Consider the following 13,427-nt stretch of genomic DNA (forward strand, 5'->3'; position numbering starts at 1 on the left):
GAGGGATAGCATTAGGAGATATACCTAATGTAAATGAGGAGTTAATGTGTGCAGCACACCAGCATGGCACATGTATACATATATAACAAACCTGCACGTTGTGCACATGTACCCTAGAATTTAAAGTATCATAAAAAAAATAAATAAATAAATAATAAAAAAATAAAAAAAAAAAAGCTGTTCTACATTCCATTAAGCTGGAAACTTCAGAAAGGTGTGGTGTGTAATAGGAGCTGTGGATCACATTGTCATGTCCACACAGCCATACTTCCATTAACATAAGCAGTTACTTTAGTCCAGTGCAATGTTTGGCAGGATCCTGTTTCAGAGGATCAAATGCTACATAGGCACTGTCTAGCTGAAGTTGTATGAGTAGGAAAGATAAGTGTCAATTCGTATCAAAATCACAGGGTGGAATCACATGGTGGGAAGAACCCATTGTAATAAATTTGCCATTAAGAAGCTGGTTGGTCTTGAGGGATGGAGCTGTACTGGGGACTCAGTGATGGTATCTGTTGCTGTCAGGCTGATCTTCAGCAGTGGCAGTAATCAGATCAACCTTAGCAAGTGAGAGCCTGTGTTGCTGGGCCTACAAATAGCTTCCATCGCCACCACTGTTTCTCAGTCATGGTCGTTGTGCTTATCCATTTACCATCAAAATTAGGCAAGGGAGTATTCTTTTCTGTCGCTATCATGTAAGAGAAGAGCTATCTTCTCCTGATTAAGAAAGTCAATTAGGCCAGTCACTGTAGTTCACACCTGTAATCCCAGCACTTTGGGAGGTCAAGGCCGGCAGATCACCTGAGGTCAGGAGTTAGATACCAGCCTGGCCAACATGGTGAAACCCCATCTCTACTAAAAATACAAAAGTTATCAGGGCTTGGTGGCAGGCGCCTGTAATCCCAGTTACTTGGGAGGCTGACAGAGGAGAATCACTTGAACCTGGGAGACGGAGGTTGCAGTGAGCCGAGATGGCACCATTGCACTCCAGCCTGGGTGACAAGAGTGAAACTCCTTCTAAAAAAAAAAAGAAGAAAGAAAGAAAGAAAGAAAGAAAGAAAGAAAGAAAGAAAGAAAGAAAGAAAGAAAGAAAGAAAGAAAGAAAGAAAAGACAAATAAAGTCAATTAGTCTTGTTAGGATGGTGTCTCCATTCCTTACCCATGGTCCATTAATGTGCCTATTGTGCCAGCACTGATAGGAGCTGGCTGACATCAACTGGCTAAGATGTTCTACTTCCCAGGTTGTATAGAGTCAACTGCCCAAATCATTCACTACTGCTTATAAGTGATACATATCTTATCTCAGAGTATTTCTCTTGAAAAAGGCACCGTCTGATGCTTTATCCGCTAGGAAGAATTTCCCTCATCCCTATTTTTCTGGGACACGCTGAGGATGTAGCCCTGTTATATAGCAATAGTCTATTTTTAGCTTGCTACTACATTCCAATCTTATCCGTCCATAAATCAAACTCAGCTTTTGCCCTCACCCCATGCTGCCATAACTGTGAGCTAAGGGTGAGGCATCGGTGCAAACGTGGTGGATGACCTAGGAGTCTGGGTCACATATGTGTGCAACTTATTTGTCCTCTTTGGCTCTGCTAATGCCTGATCCCAAACGTATCGTTTCCTTCCTTACAATTGTTGGTAGGCCTGCCTGCCTTCATGATTTGGGGGTCTGTCAGAACTTGCAATGGGCAGTCCTTGCTGTGTGGACCCTTGGCATCCCATAGTTGGGTGCTGTGTTCCTACTAGGAAGCAGTAGGGCACCAGGAATATTTATCTAAGCGTATAGTTCTCTGCTGCAAATAGTTTGTCTTGCTTCTGAATCCTAGGCATCTATTTCTGTTTGCCTATTGAGGCCTGCCATAAAAAACCTGCCATAAAACACAGCCTTTCTCTATCAATGATACCTCCTATACTGTAGGCTCTACCACATCATGTGACCAAAATCATCATTTGACAGAGCAGCTTGCACCACTGCCTGGTCCTGCTGCAGAGCCCTTTCCCGCTCTGGGCTCTCCGCATATCTGGTAGACTCATGTTTCTCAGCTGGTGTATGTGCTACAGTAGTGTCTCTGAGTGTGAAATGTGCCGCTTTCAGAACCAGAAGATGCTTATTGGTGCTGGGTTTCCTTCTTAGTTATGGGAAATGCAAGTTACAATAATTTGTCCTTTACTTTGAAGTGCATATCTCAGCATATCCCAGCCTATTGGACCTCTAAAAATTTTACTAATGTGGAAAGTCTCTGAATCTTTATAGTATTTTTAAAAATCTCCCACCCTTCGGAGTATATGTGTCTAGCCAAGGCTTCCAAAGCACTTGCCGCTTGTTGTTCACTTGGTCTGATTAATATGATGTTACAGATGTAGCAAACTAATGAGAAGTTCTGCAAAATGTCCATGTGGTCCAGCTTCCTTTGGACTGTATTATGTCCGCAGATGGGAGAATCTGTATAGTCCTGAGGCAAGACGGTAAATGTAAACTTTTGTTCTTCCCAAGTGAATATATTTCTGATCTTCCTTACTGATATGGATGGAAATGAACACATAAACACACCAGATTGATGGTCTCATAGTACATACTTGAGGCCATGTTAAAGACATCACATCTGGCACCACAGTGCAATTAGGGGCTACCACTTAGTTGACTGTGTGGCAGTCTACTGTCATCCTCCAGGGTTTGGAGGGGACAGACTGATGCATTAGTGGAGACCATCAGCCCTGAATTCTTTAGATCTTCAATGGTCACTCTAATTTCTGTCATGCCACCTACCCTCATTTTTAAAATTTATTATCTTGCCTTGACGGGAAGTTTCAGAAGCTCCCACTTGGCCTTCCCCATTACACTAGTTCTCCAGGATCAAGCACACAACGATGATTCAGCCAACTGCCACATATGTCCATCCCAATTATAAATTGGAATTTACACATTTGGGAACTAAGAAAACGACCCACCATGAGTCACACTTAGGCCAATGTTACATGTACTAACTGGCTCCCATTTGATCTCACTCCAACAGGAGGTCCATGATGACATGGGTCCCTAACAAACACAAACTCTGAGTTGGAGATTCACATGCAGAAAGTTTATTGGAACTTGAGGATCAACACTCATGTAGGATAAAGGAAGACTGGGCAGAAGAGGAGTGAGACTCTGAGTCAGTTGTAACAAAAACTTTGGCAGATCCCACAGGGGTCTCTGGATCTGGGATAGCCCTTCAAACTTGTCCTGCCCTTAGGCATACAAAACAGGCTTTCATACGCCCATATTACTGAGTTATAAGAAGTATCTGTCTCCAGGGAGGAGGCATAACCTAAGAGTGATGGTTCTCTTCAGCTAAGAACCAGTTCTGGGCAGGGACTTAGCTGAGAGCCACTGGTCATAAGCCACCAACACTCCCCTCAGCTGGGGGAATAACTGCCTTAGTTTTGATGAAAGACTATAGGCAGTAGACTATAACATCTGCTACATGTGCTCAACTAAAATTCTCAGATGTTTTCCGCTAAAGTTCTATTAAATCAAGTCTTGAACTTTTCTAATTTTGTTTGTTTGTTTGTTTTGAGACAGAGTCTCGCTCTGTCACCCAGACTGAAGTGCAGTGCCATGATCTCAGCTCATTGCAACCTCCTCCACCCAGGTTCAAGTGATTCTCCTGCCTCAGCCTCCTGAGTAGCTGGGATTACAGGTGGGTGCCACCACGCCTGGCTAATTTTTGTATTCTTTAGTAGAGACATGGTTTCACTACGTTAGTCAGGCTGGTCTCGAACTCATGGCCTCAAGATGATCCCCCCCGGCCTCAGCCTCCTAAAGTGCTGAGATTACAGGCATGAGCCACCATGCCTGGTCTTGAACTTTGGATGTAGATTTTTGGAACCAATGCTGGATCTTGTATTCATCATCTATTCGACTTGTTGGTTTTATCCTAGCATTCCAGCCTGCTTAGTCACTGAATTTTCATTACAATAGCTACCGTCTTAGACTTCCCTTGAGATTTGAATTATCTTCAAATGGAAGAATATATTAAAGGGAATGTTGTCATGTTATTGAAAAAACACTGAGGCCTAAATCCTAAGGGTCAGAGTCAGTGTCAGACGCTATTTGTAGGACTTGCATAGAATATCACATACTTTTGCAGCCAAATATATCATTGTATCAGTTAGAATGTGTCTTTGCCCCAAATATCAGAAAACCCTATCTCAGATTTTCTTCAACAATGGGGTTTATTTTACTCACTCATGAAGAAGTCTATATGAAGTATGAGCTTCAGACTGGCAGATTCAGTGGTTTAGCAGAGTCATCACAGATTTAAGCTCTTTCCATCTCCCCTGTCTGCTAACTCCAGAGGTTTGCTTTGCTCTCGAGCTGGCACCCCACCCTTCACCTCCATAAGTAATGATGGAGCCATTCTAGGAGTCATATGTGACACAACAATGTTCAGTAACTGAAGAACCACTCCTCCTCATGTCATTTCCTAGCCCAATACTCGCAGAACTCCCCCTTGTATCTTATTAACCAGGATTAAATCACAGCAGCAATCCATCCTAGCAAGGTGAATGAAATACCGTGATTGGCTTAGTCTTGAATTAATCATTTGCAGTGGAATAGATGTCAATGCTTGTTTATTGATCTCTAGTTGATAGAATCTATTCTGTTCCCCTTTGTGAAAAGTTTTCAGCCTTCAGGCACCTCTCCCATTTGCTGTAATTCCCAACAGATTATTGACAGAGGGTCTCGGGTACTGAGTATTATTTCAATTTCCTAGCATTTAGTTCCCCTAGCTCTAGAAACTTAAATCCACTTAGAGAGGTTTCATGTTCTCTTAATTTTCTCACCTAAGTGGGACTTCAATTCTTATTGCACCTTCCTTTCAAAATAGAAGGTGGTAGACTAGGGGCAGTGGCTCACACCTGTAATCCCAACAGCTTGGGAGGCTGAGACGGGTGGATTGCTTGAGGTCAGGAGTTCGAGACCAGCCTGGCCAACATGGTGAAACCCCATCTTTACTAAAAATACAAAAATTAGCCAGGCGCAATGGTATGTGCATATAGTCCCAGCTACTCAGGAGGCTGAGGCAGGAGAATCACTTGAACCCGGGAGGCAGAGGGTTGCAGTAAGCCAAGATTGCACCCTGCACTCCAGTCTAGGTGACAGAGCAAGACTGTCTCAAAACAAATAAACAAACAAAAAATTGAAGGTTGTATATCCTTATGTCTCTTTCCTTTGGCTCCTTAATCTGAAAGTTGGCTTTCATTTTCACCACGTGCCCTAGGGAGCCAAGCTGAGTTTCATCTTCTGTTTCCATGGGAAATTCACTCACACCAAGCAATTAACAAGTTTTAGAAGAATTACACAAGATTTGAGCAGATCAGGGAAGAGGGGGTGTGGTAGATCACTGTCTTCCTGGTTTTGTCTCTCCTATACTTGCTTCTCACCATCTTTCTCTCAAATGTGGCCAGGGAGCTCTTAAGTCTTCTCCTATCTTTGAGGCTGAGACTCTGGGGATCTCTGTCCCTTTCCCTAGTGGGATAATATCAGTGTGCTCCTTCTGCACAAATACAGTCTCTCTCTAAGAGTAATGTCAGTTACAACTACTTTTTGCACCTAGGAGAAGACAGAAGCAAAATGAACACTAGAAAAAAGTAAGCACTGCTGAACTTCTGTTAACATTACACTACCTTACTTCCTCAAAGAGCAGGTTGCCCCATATTTGTGCTTCTCTTTACTCTAAGTAATGCAGCCTTTAGCGCTTTTTTGTAAAGCTCAGCTGATTGCTGACTTTAGCCTCCTTTATTCTGTTCTTGAAGGTTCATGATAGTCTTTTGTGTTCAAGCTTATCTATAATCCCCTCCCTTTGCCTTCTGTTCATGTCCTTTTCAAAGCCTGAGCTCTGCAGAGAGCTCCCTGTATAACCACCTCCATCTTTAGCTGTCTGCCCCTTTATCACTGGAATTATTTCCTATTATATTATAATCAGGATTTTATTGTTTAAATCTCCCACCTCTCCCAAGTCATGTTCTTTTCTAAAGTCTCACATTGCAGAATCACACCTGTGGTAACTACTCTTTTAAAGTGAAGAGTTAATTTGTGATGCAAATAATTACTTCTTTATCTCATTTTCAAAGAGGAATTTTCATAAAGATAAACTAGGAGCAAATTGTTTCACACCTTTTCCTCCTTTGTCACTTACTCTCCTTCCCCCCTCACTTTCCTTCTGTCCTTTTCCCCTCTGCTTGTTTCCTGCCTCCTTCCAGTATTGGTGTAAACCCCCTGGGTTTCTCTCCCAGGCTCTGCTTTTGTTGAACTGAAATACTTTCTGTTCATGTATTGGAGGATTTTGAGCTGGGAACTCTGAGTTTTTTAAATCAAAAATTGTCCTATTCCCACCCAAACAAGGAGAAAGGAGAGGCCAAGGAAATGGGTTTTCAAGAGATAAAAATATTACTGTCCTCTTAACTGATTTGTTTCACTTTTGAAAATATTATAAGGACAAAGACATCTGGGAGACCAAGATGGAGGGAGTGGAGATAAGGGCGGGGCTTGCTCAAGAGTTGCAAAGGAAGGTAAAATGAGGATGCAAAGGTTCTGTGAGATGAGTAAAGTTGTTCTATGTGGAGTAGACATAGAAAGGACGTTTAAAAAATGCTTTATCGGATACAAATAAATTAAATTGTGCTTTAGAAAAAGAGAGAGAAAAGCTGTGAGATACTTATTAGAAAGAAACGATTCAATGAGAAGCTAAAAAGAGGAGTAAATCCTTTCAATCAAGAAGAAAACAAAAGCTTGCCTGGTAATCCTATCTCACTGTCTTTCCACTCACAATTATCACCACACCCTGAGGAAATGTAAGAGAAATTTCAAAGTTCTTGAAGTATTTGTTTAATAATGTCAATTGATGAGCAATGTCATGGGGATAGAAACCAGAACATGAGTTTTAATTCATGTTAGGGGGGAAAAAAAAAAGCCACAGGGAGAACAAATAAATAGCTGGCTTTTGTTGTGCTTCCCTGGTGATTACACAGATTTGACCAAACTAATTCCCAAAGGGGAGATAGAGAACTAAGAGAGAATTGGAGTACTCCCTGGGCAGAAACTCTAAGTTCTGCAACACTGGATGTGGTCCATGAGATAAACAATGTCAGCTTCCTGGAAGATCATCTCAGTTTTGAAAATATTATAAAATACATCAAACACTCAGAATACTTAAAAGAATACCTGTATCTAAAGCTTTATCAAACATTAACATTTGGTCATTTCAGATCTTTTAAAAGAAGGGATACTTTACAAATACACTTAAACTCCTATAACATTTTCCTCCTCCCATGCCCATAAGAAGTCCCTTTCTGGCATTAAATGTTTACCCTTTTTTTTTTTTTTAAGATGGAGTCTCACTCTGTTGCCCAGGCTGGAGTGCAGTGGCACGATCCTGGATCACAGCAACCTCTGCCACCAGGGTTCAAGCGATTCTCCTGCCTCAGCCTCCTGAGCAGCTGGGATTACAGGCACCTGCCACCTCGCCCAGCCAATTTTTGTAGCTTTTTTTTTTTTTTTAGTAGAGATGGGGTTTCACCATGTTGGTCAGGCTGGTCTCAGACTCCTGACTTCATGATCCACCTGCCTTGGCCTCCCAAAGTGCTGGGATTAGAGGTGTGAGCCACTGCGCCCGGCCAAATGTTTACCCTTTTTCATCGTACTTTATGTTTTGTTACATACACATGTATCTCTATAATATTGGATTTCATGCTTTTAAACTTTATATTAAGCACTATTCTTTTTTATGTGAAACTTGCTTTTATCACATAGATTGATACATGTAAGTGTAGTTCATTTATTTATTTTATTTGTTACACAACCATAGTATTTTCCTGTGGATAATCATTTACTTTGTTATCAAATCTTTATTGTTTTGAAAAGCTACAATGAATATTTTTGCATATGTATCCTTGAGCATGTGTGCTGAACATTCTATAGAACAGGGGTCCCCAATCCCTGGGCCATGGACCCCTACTGGTCCATGGCCTGTTAGGAATGGGTCTGCACAGCAGGAGGTGAGCAGCAGGCTAGTGAGCATTGTGAACTGTGTGCATGGGGGTGGATCCCTCATGAATGGCTTAGTGCCGTATGCTTGGTGATCAGTGAGGTCCCCCCTCTGAGTTCTGGTTGTTTAAAAGAGTGTGGCACTTCCCCCCATCTCTCTTTGGAGAGGGAGAATCGCTCTGTCACCCAGGTTGCAGTGCAGTGGCGCGATCTCGGCTTACTGCAACCTCTGCCTCCTGCTCAAGCAATTCTCCTGCCTCAGCCACCCAAGCAAGTGGGATTACAAGTGTGCGCCGTCACACCGGGCTAATTTTTGTATTTTTAGTAGAGACCGGGTTTCACCATGTTGGACAGGCTGGTCTGGAACTCCAGGCCTCAAGTGATCCACCCACCTTGGCCTCCCAAAGCATTGGGATTACAGGCGTGAGCCACCATGCTAGGCTGTCCCCCCATCTCTCTTGCTCCCTCTCTCACCATATGACTGGCTCCGCCTTTACCTTCTTCCATGATTGAAATCTTCCTGAGCCTGTGACCAGAAGCAGATGCTGGCACCACACTTCTTGTACAGCCTGCAGAAACATGAGCCAAATAAAATCTCTTTTATATAAAAAAAAAAATTAACCCAATCTCAGGTATTCCTTTATAGCAACAAGAAAATGGACTAACGCATTCTCCAAAGCAGTTGCATTAATTTACTTTCCCATTCCCAGTATATGAAAGTTCCCATTTATCCACATTGTATTCAATCTTTTAAATTAACTACTTAAGTTGCTAATCTAAAGGGTATGATTTGTTCCTAAACAATTTACAGTTTTATTGCCATTGTTGATGATATACCATTATCTATTACAATTGCAATTTGCTTATTACTGGTATATAGAAATACATTTTTTTATATTGATCTTGGATCCAGCAGCATTCAATGACTTTCTGATTAACTCGTGTAGATTCTCTTAGATTTCCTATGTAGTCAAATATGTTGACTGCAAATAAGGTCTGCTTTGGAATGTCTTTGTAAGTTTTATACCTTCCATTATTTCTCATCTTATTGCATTGTCTCGTAGGTCTACATTCTCGTAGAATGTAGAATGGTTGTGACAATATAGTGTAATAAAGTTTCATCATTAATGTTTGTAAGATTTTGATAGATACTTTTCGTGCAGTTAAGAGTATTGTCTTCTATCCATAGGTGCTAAGAGTTTGGTTGTTTATTTCTACATAAATTGAAAAGCCTTACCCATGCTTCCATCTTAAAGTCTATATTCCTAACATTCTTCCCCCAGATATCAGCATGGCTGGCTCTCTTACTTCCTTCACCTCTTCTACTCAAATGTCATCTATAAAAGGAACACTTTATGTAATACCAACTTGCTACTCCTAACACTAATTCTGCTACTTTTTCCCCTTAAATGAATAAATATGAGTATGCATAAAGGTTTATCAAACATGCTTTCTATTTTCTGTATCTATTACATTGACCATATTTTTTCCTGTTAATTGATTGTATGTTATTCTTGGGATCAATTAATCTTGGCCATGGGGTGAGGGGGAAATATATATATATAAATAATGTATGTATATATATATAATGTACATACATATACACACACACATTTTATTTAGAATGTTTAAATCTGTATTTATGAGAAATACTGGTCTTTTTTTTAATGGCTTTGTTACACAAGTATAACAACCTCATAAAATGAATTGAGTGCTTTTCCTCACTATTTTTCTTTTTCTTTTTTTTAATTATAATTTAAGTTCTAGGATACATGTGCACAACGTGCAGGTTTGTTACGTATGTATACATGTGCCATGTTGGTGTATTGCACCCATTAACTCGTCATTTACATTAGGTATATCTCCTAATGCTATCCCTCCCCCCTCCCCTCACCCCACAACAGGCCCCGGTGTGTGATGTTCCCCTTCCTGTGTCCAAGTGTTCTCATTGTTCAATTCCCACCTATGAGTGAGAACACCCTCACTATTTTTTGAAAGGTAGAGATTATCTGTTTTTTGAAGGTTTGTGAAATTATTCTATAAAAATCAACTGGGACTTCTATCTTAAGGTCAGGGGCAGTGGGAAAACCGCTATGGGGTGAAGCACTTTCTCCTAATGGGACTTTGACTTTGTACTAAGAAAAGAATGGTCAGCCTAGGAACTTCTGCTACTACCTCACTGTCTAGAACTGGTCACATGACTATCTTTGTTGCAAGACAGGCTGGGAAATTAAGCATTTTTAGTTAGGCACATTGTCTTCCTGAAAAAGAAAAATCAAGGTTCTGCTATTAAGGATGAAGAAAAAGCAATGGCAACTGGGTAGGCAGCCACCAATGCCTTCTACAATAAAACTATTAGATATGCTGGAATGTTGGGACCTTTCAATCTATCCTTCACGTATCTTAACTGAAGTAAATAGATAAATAAACAAATACACATCTATGTATTCAGAATAAATACACACAAACACACACACACATCTTTGTCCCTCTGGGGTATATTTTGGGTGAATTTCTCAGTACTCTCTTCATCTTTCTAATTCAGTCTTCAATTTTATATAGATTAGAGTTTGTTTCATCATTATGAGTTAAATTCTATCCCCTCTACTAAAAAAATATCTTGAAGCCCTAACCCCCAATACCTCAGAATATGGCATTATTTGGAGATAGAGGTAATCAAGTTAAAATGAGGTCATTATAGTAGGCATTAATATAATCTGACTGGTGTTCTTATAAAAAGGGGAAGTTTGCAGACAGACACACATGCACACACAGAGACAGAGAAAGAGAGAAGAGAGAGAATGCCACAAGAAGATGAGGGCAGAGATCAGTGTGAAATGTGCATGGTGGTGCACGCCTGTAGTCCCAGCTACTAGGGAGGCTGAGGCAGAAGAATGGCGTGAACCCAGGAGGCAGAGTTTGCAGTGAGCCAAGATCGCGCCACTGCACTCCAGCCTGGTGACAGAGCGAGACTCTGTCTCAAAAAAAAAAGAAAAAGAAAATCATTATATTAGTGTCCTAAAAACCTTTTATACTATGTTTTTACTGTACCTTTTAAAATGGTACACCTGTTTAGGGCACTTGCTATGAATGGAGTTTGCAGGACTGGAAGTTGCTGTAAGTCAATGAGTGAATGATGAATGCATATGGAGGCCTAGGACATTACTCTATACTACTGTAGACTGTAGGTTGTGGACTTTATAAACACTGAACATTTAGGCTACACTAAATTTATAAAAACATTTTTATGTTTATTTCTTCAATGATAAGTTAACCTTAGCTTACTGATACTTTTTAACACACTGGACAGCTGGACAAAAATATTTTCTTTCTTTATATACTTATTCTATAAGCTTTTTTCTATTTAAATTTTTTTTAATTTAGTTATTACTTGTTAAAACTTTTTTGTTAAAAACTAGACACAAACACATACATTAGCCTTGGCCTACACAGGGTCAGGATCATCCATATCACTGTCTTCCACCTCCACAGCTTGTCCCGCTGGAAGGTCTTCAGGGGCAATAACATGCATGGAGCTGTCATCTCCTGTGATAACAATGCGTTCTTCTGAAATACCTCCTGAGGCTGTTTTACAGTTAACATTTTTTTTATCAGTAAAATTAGCACACTCTAACAAAAAGTATAGTATAGTCAATACATAAATCAGTAACATAGTCATTTATAATAATTATCAAGTATTAGGTACTGTTCATATTGTATGTGCTATACTTTTATATGACTAGCAGTGCAATAGGTTTGTTTATACTAGCATCACCACAAACACATGAGTAATGTGTTGCACTATAATGTTATGATAGCTATGACATAACTAGGCAATAGGAATTTTTCAGCTCCATTATAATCTTACGAGACCACTGCCATATATGCAGTCTGTCATTGACTGAGACATTGTTATGCAGTGCATGCGTGTACTAAAACTCTGCTGTTGTAGCGCAAAAGCAGCCATAGACAATATGTAAAAGAATGAAAGTAGCTGTGTTCTGGCCAGATGTGGGGGCTCATGTCTGTAATCTCAGCACTTTGGAAGGCCGAGGTGAGTGGATCACCTGAAGTTGGGAGTTCGAGATCAGCCTAGCCAACATGGTGAAACCCCATCTCTGTTAAAAATACAAAAATTATCCAGGTGTGGTGGCACACACCTGTAATCCCAGCTACTCGGGAGGCTGAGGCACGAGAATCACTTGAACTGGGAAGGCAGAGGTTGCAGTGAGCCGAGATCGTGCCATTGCACTCTAGCCTGGGCAACAGAGAGAAACTCTGTCTCAAAAAAAAAAAAAAAAAAAAAAAAAAAAGTATGTAACTGTGTTCCAACAAAACAATAAAACTTTATTCACCAAAACATGCAGAGGGCTGGATTTGGGCTGGGGTGCATAGTTTGCCCACCTCTGCTTAGGAAGATAGTCAAGGCCATTTTTCCCAACCGCCTCTAACAAGTCAAGGAGTCCCACTCTAGTCCCTGGCTCTGGTTCCTTATCTGTCATAGAATACATTTTGTCTTCTTTAAGGGATATGAAGTGTCAGATGCCACTGTCTGCTCCCAGACCCAGGGCCCAGGAGATCTGCGGCTGCAGCCCTATGCGCTACTTTTCCTTTGTTTATTGAAGTTTTAATATGTGATAGTCATTGTGCTGGGTCCCAGAAACATAATAATGAATGCTGCAAATATGGTCCTAATCTCATGAAGCTTACAGTTTGGTAGTAAAGACAAACATTAAATTACTTCCCGTTTTCTCGAGCTGCTGTTAGTTCACCTCGACCTGTAGTTCGCCCTTGACACGCCAGAGCCAGCAAAGTCCGCGCCTGCTCCCAATAAGGGCTCCAAGAAGGACGTGACTAAGGCGCAGAAGAAGGACGGCAAGAAGCGCAAGCGCAGCCGCAAGGCGAGCTACTCCGTGTACTTATACAAGGTGCTGAAGTAGGTCCACCCCTGCACCAGCATCTCCTCTAAGGCGGTGGGGATCATGAACTCCTTCGTCAACGACATCTTCGAGCGCATCGCGGGCGAGGCTTCCCGCCTAGCGCATTACAACAAGCGCTGGACCATCACCTCCAGGGAGATCCAGACGGCAATGCGACTGCTGCTGCCCAGGGAGGTGGCAAAGCACGCCGTGTCCGAGGGCACCAAGGCCATCACCAAGTATATCAGCGCTAAGTAAACTTGCCAAGGAGGGACTTTCTCTGGAATTTCCTGATCTGACAAAAAATGCTTCTTACCAAAAGAAGCACAATTGCCTTCTGTTACCCCATTATCTGCTGCGGAAGACTGAAGAATGCAACCACACCTGGATGGACTCTTCCATAAGATAAAGCTGCCCTCTTGGTCTCATTCAGATTGCAAAGAGAATCATTTACAAGTCAATTTCTGTCTCTC

At 41.2% G+C, this 13,427-nt stretch overlaps 1 pseudogene; it reads left to right on the forward strand.

Moving 5' to 3' along the window:
* The first annotated feature begins 6,510 nt into the window (after positions 1-6,510).
* LOC116467419 (histone H2B type 1-K-like) lies at positions 6,511-13,212 on the forward strand (annotated as a pseudogene).
* The last annotated feature ends 215 nt before the right edge of the window (positions 13,213-13,427 follow it).

The sequence above is a fragment of the Hylobates moloch genome, unplaced genomic scaffold, assembly GCF_009828535.3.
Source record: "Hylobates moloch isolate HMO894 unplaced genomic scaffold, HMol_V3 SCAFFOLD_4, whole genome shotgun sequence".
NCBI lineage: Eukaryota > Metazoa > Chordata > Mammalia > Primates > Hylobatidae > Hylobates > Hylobates moloch.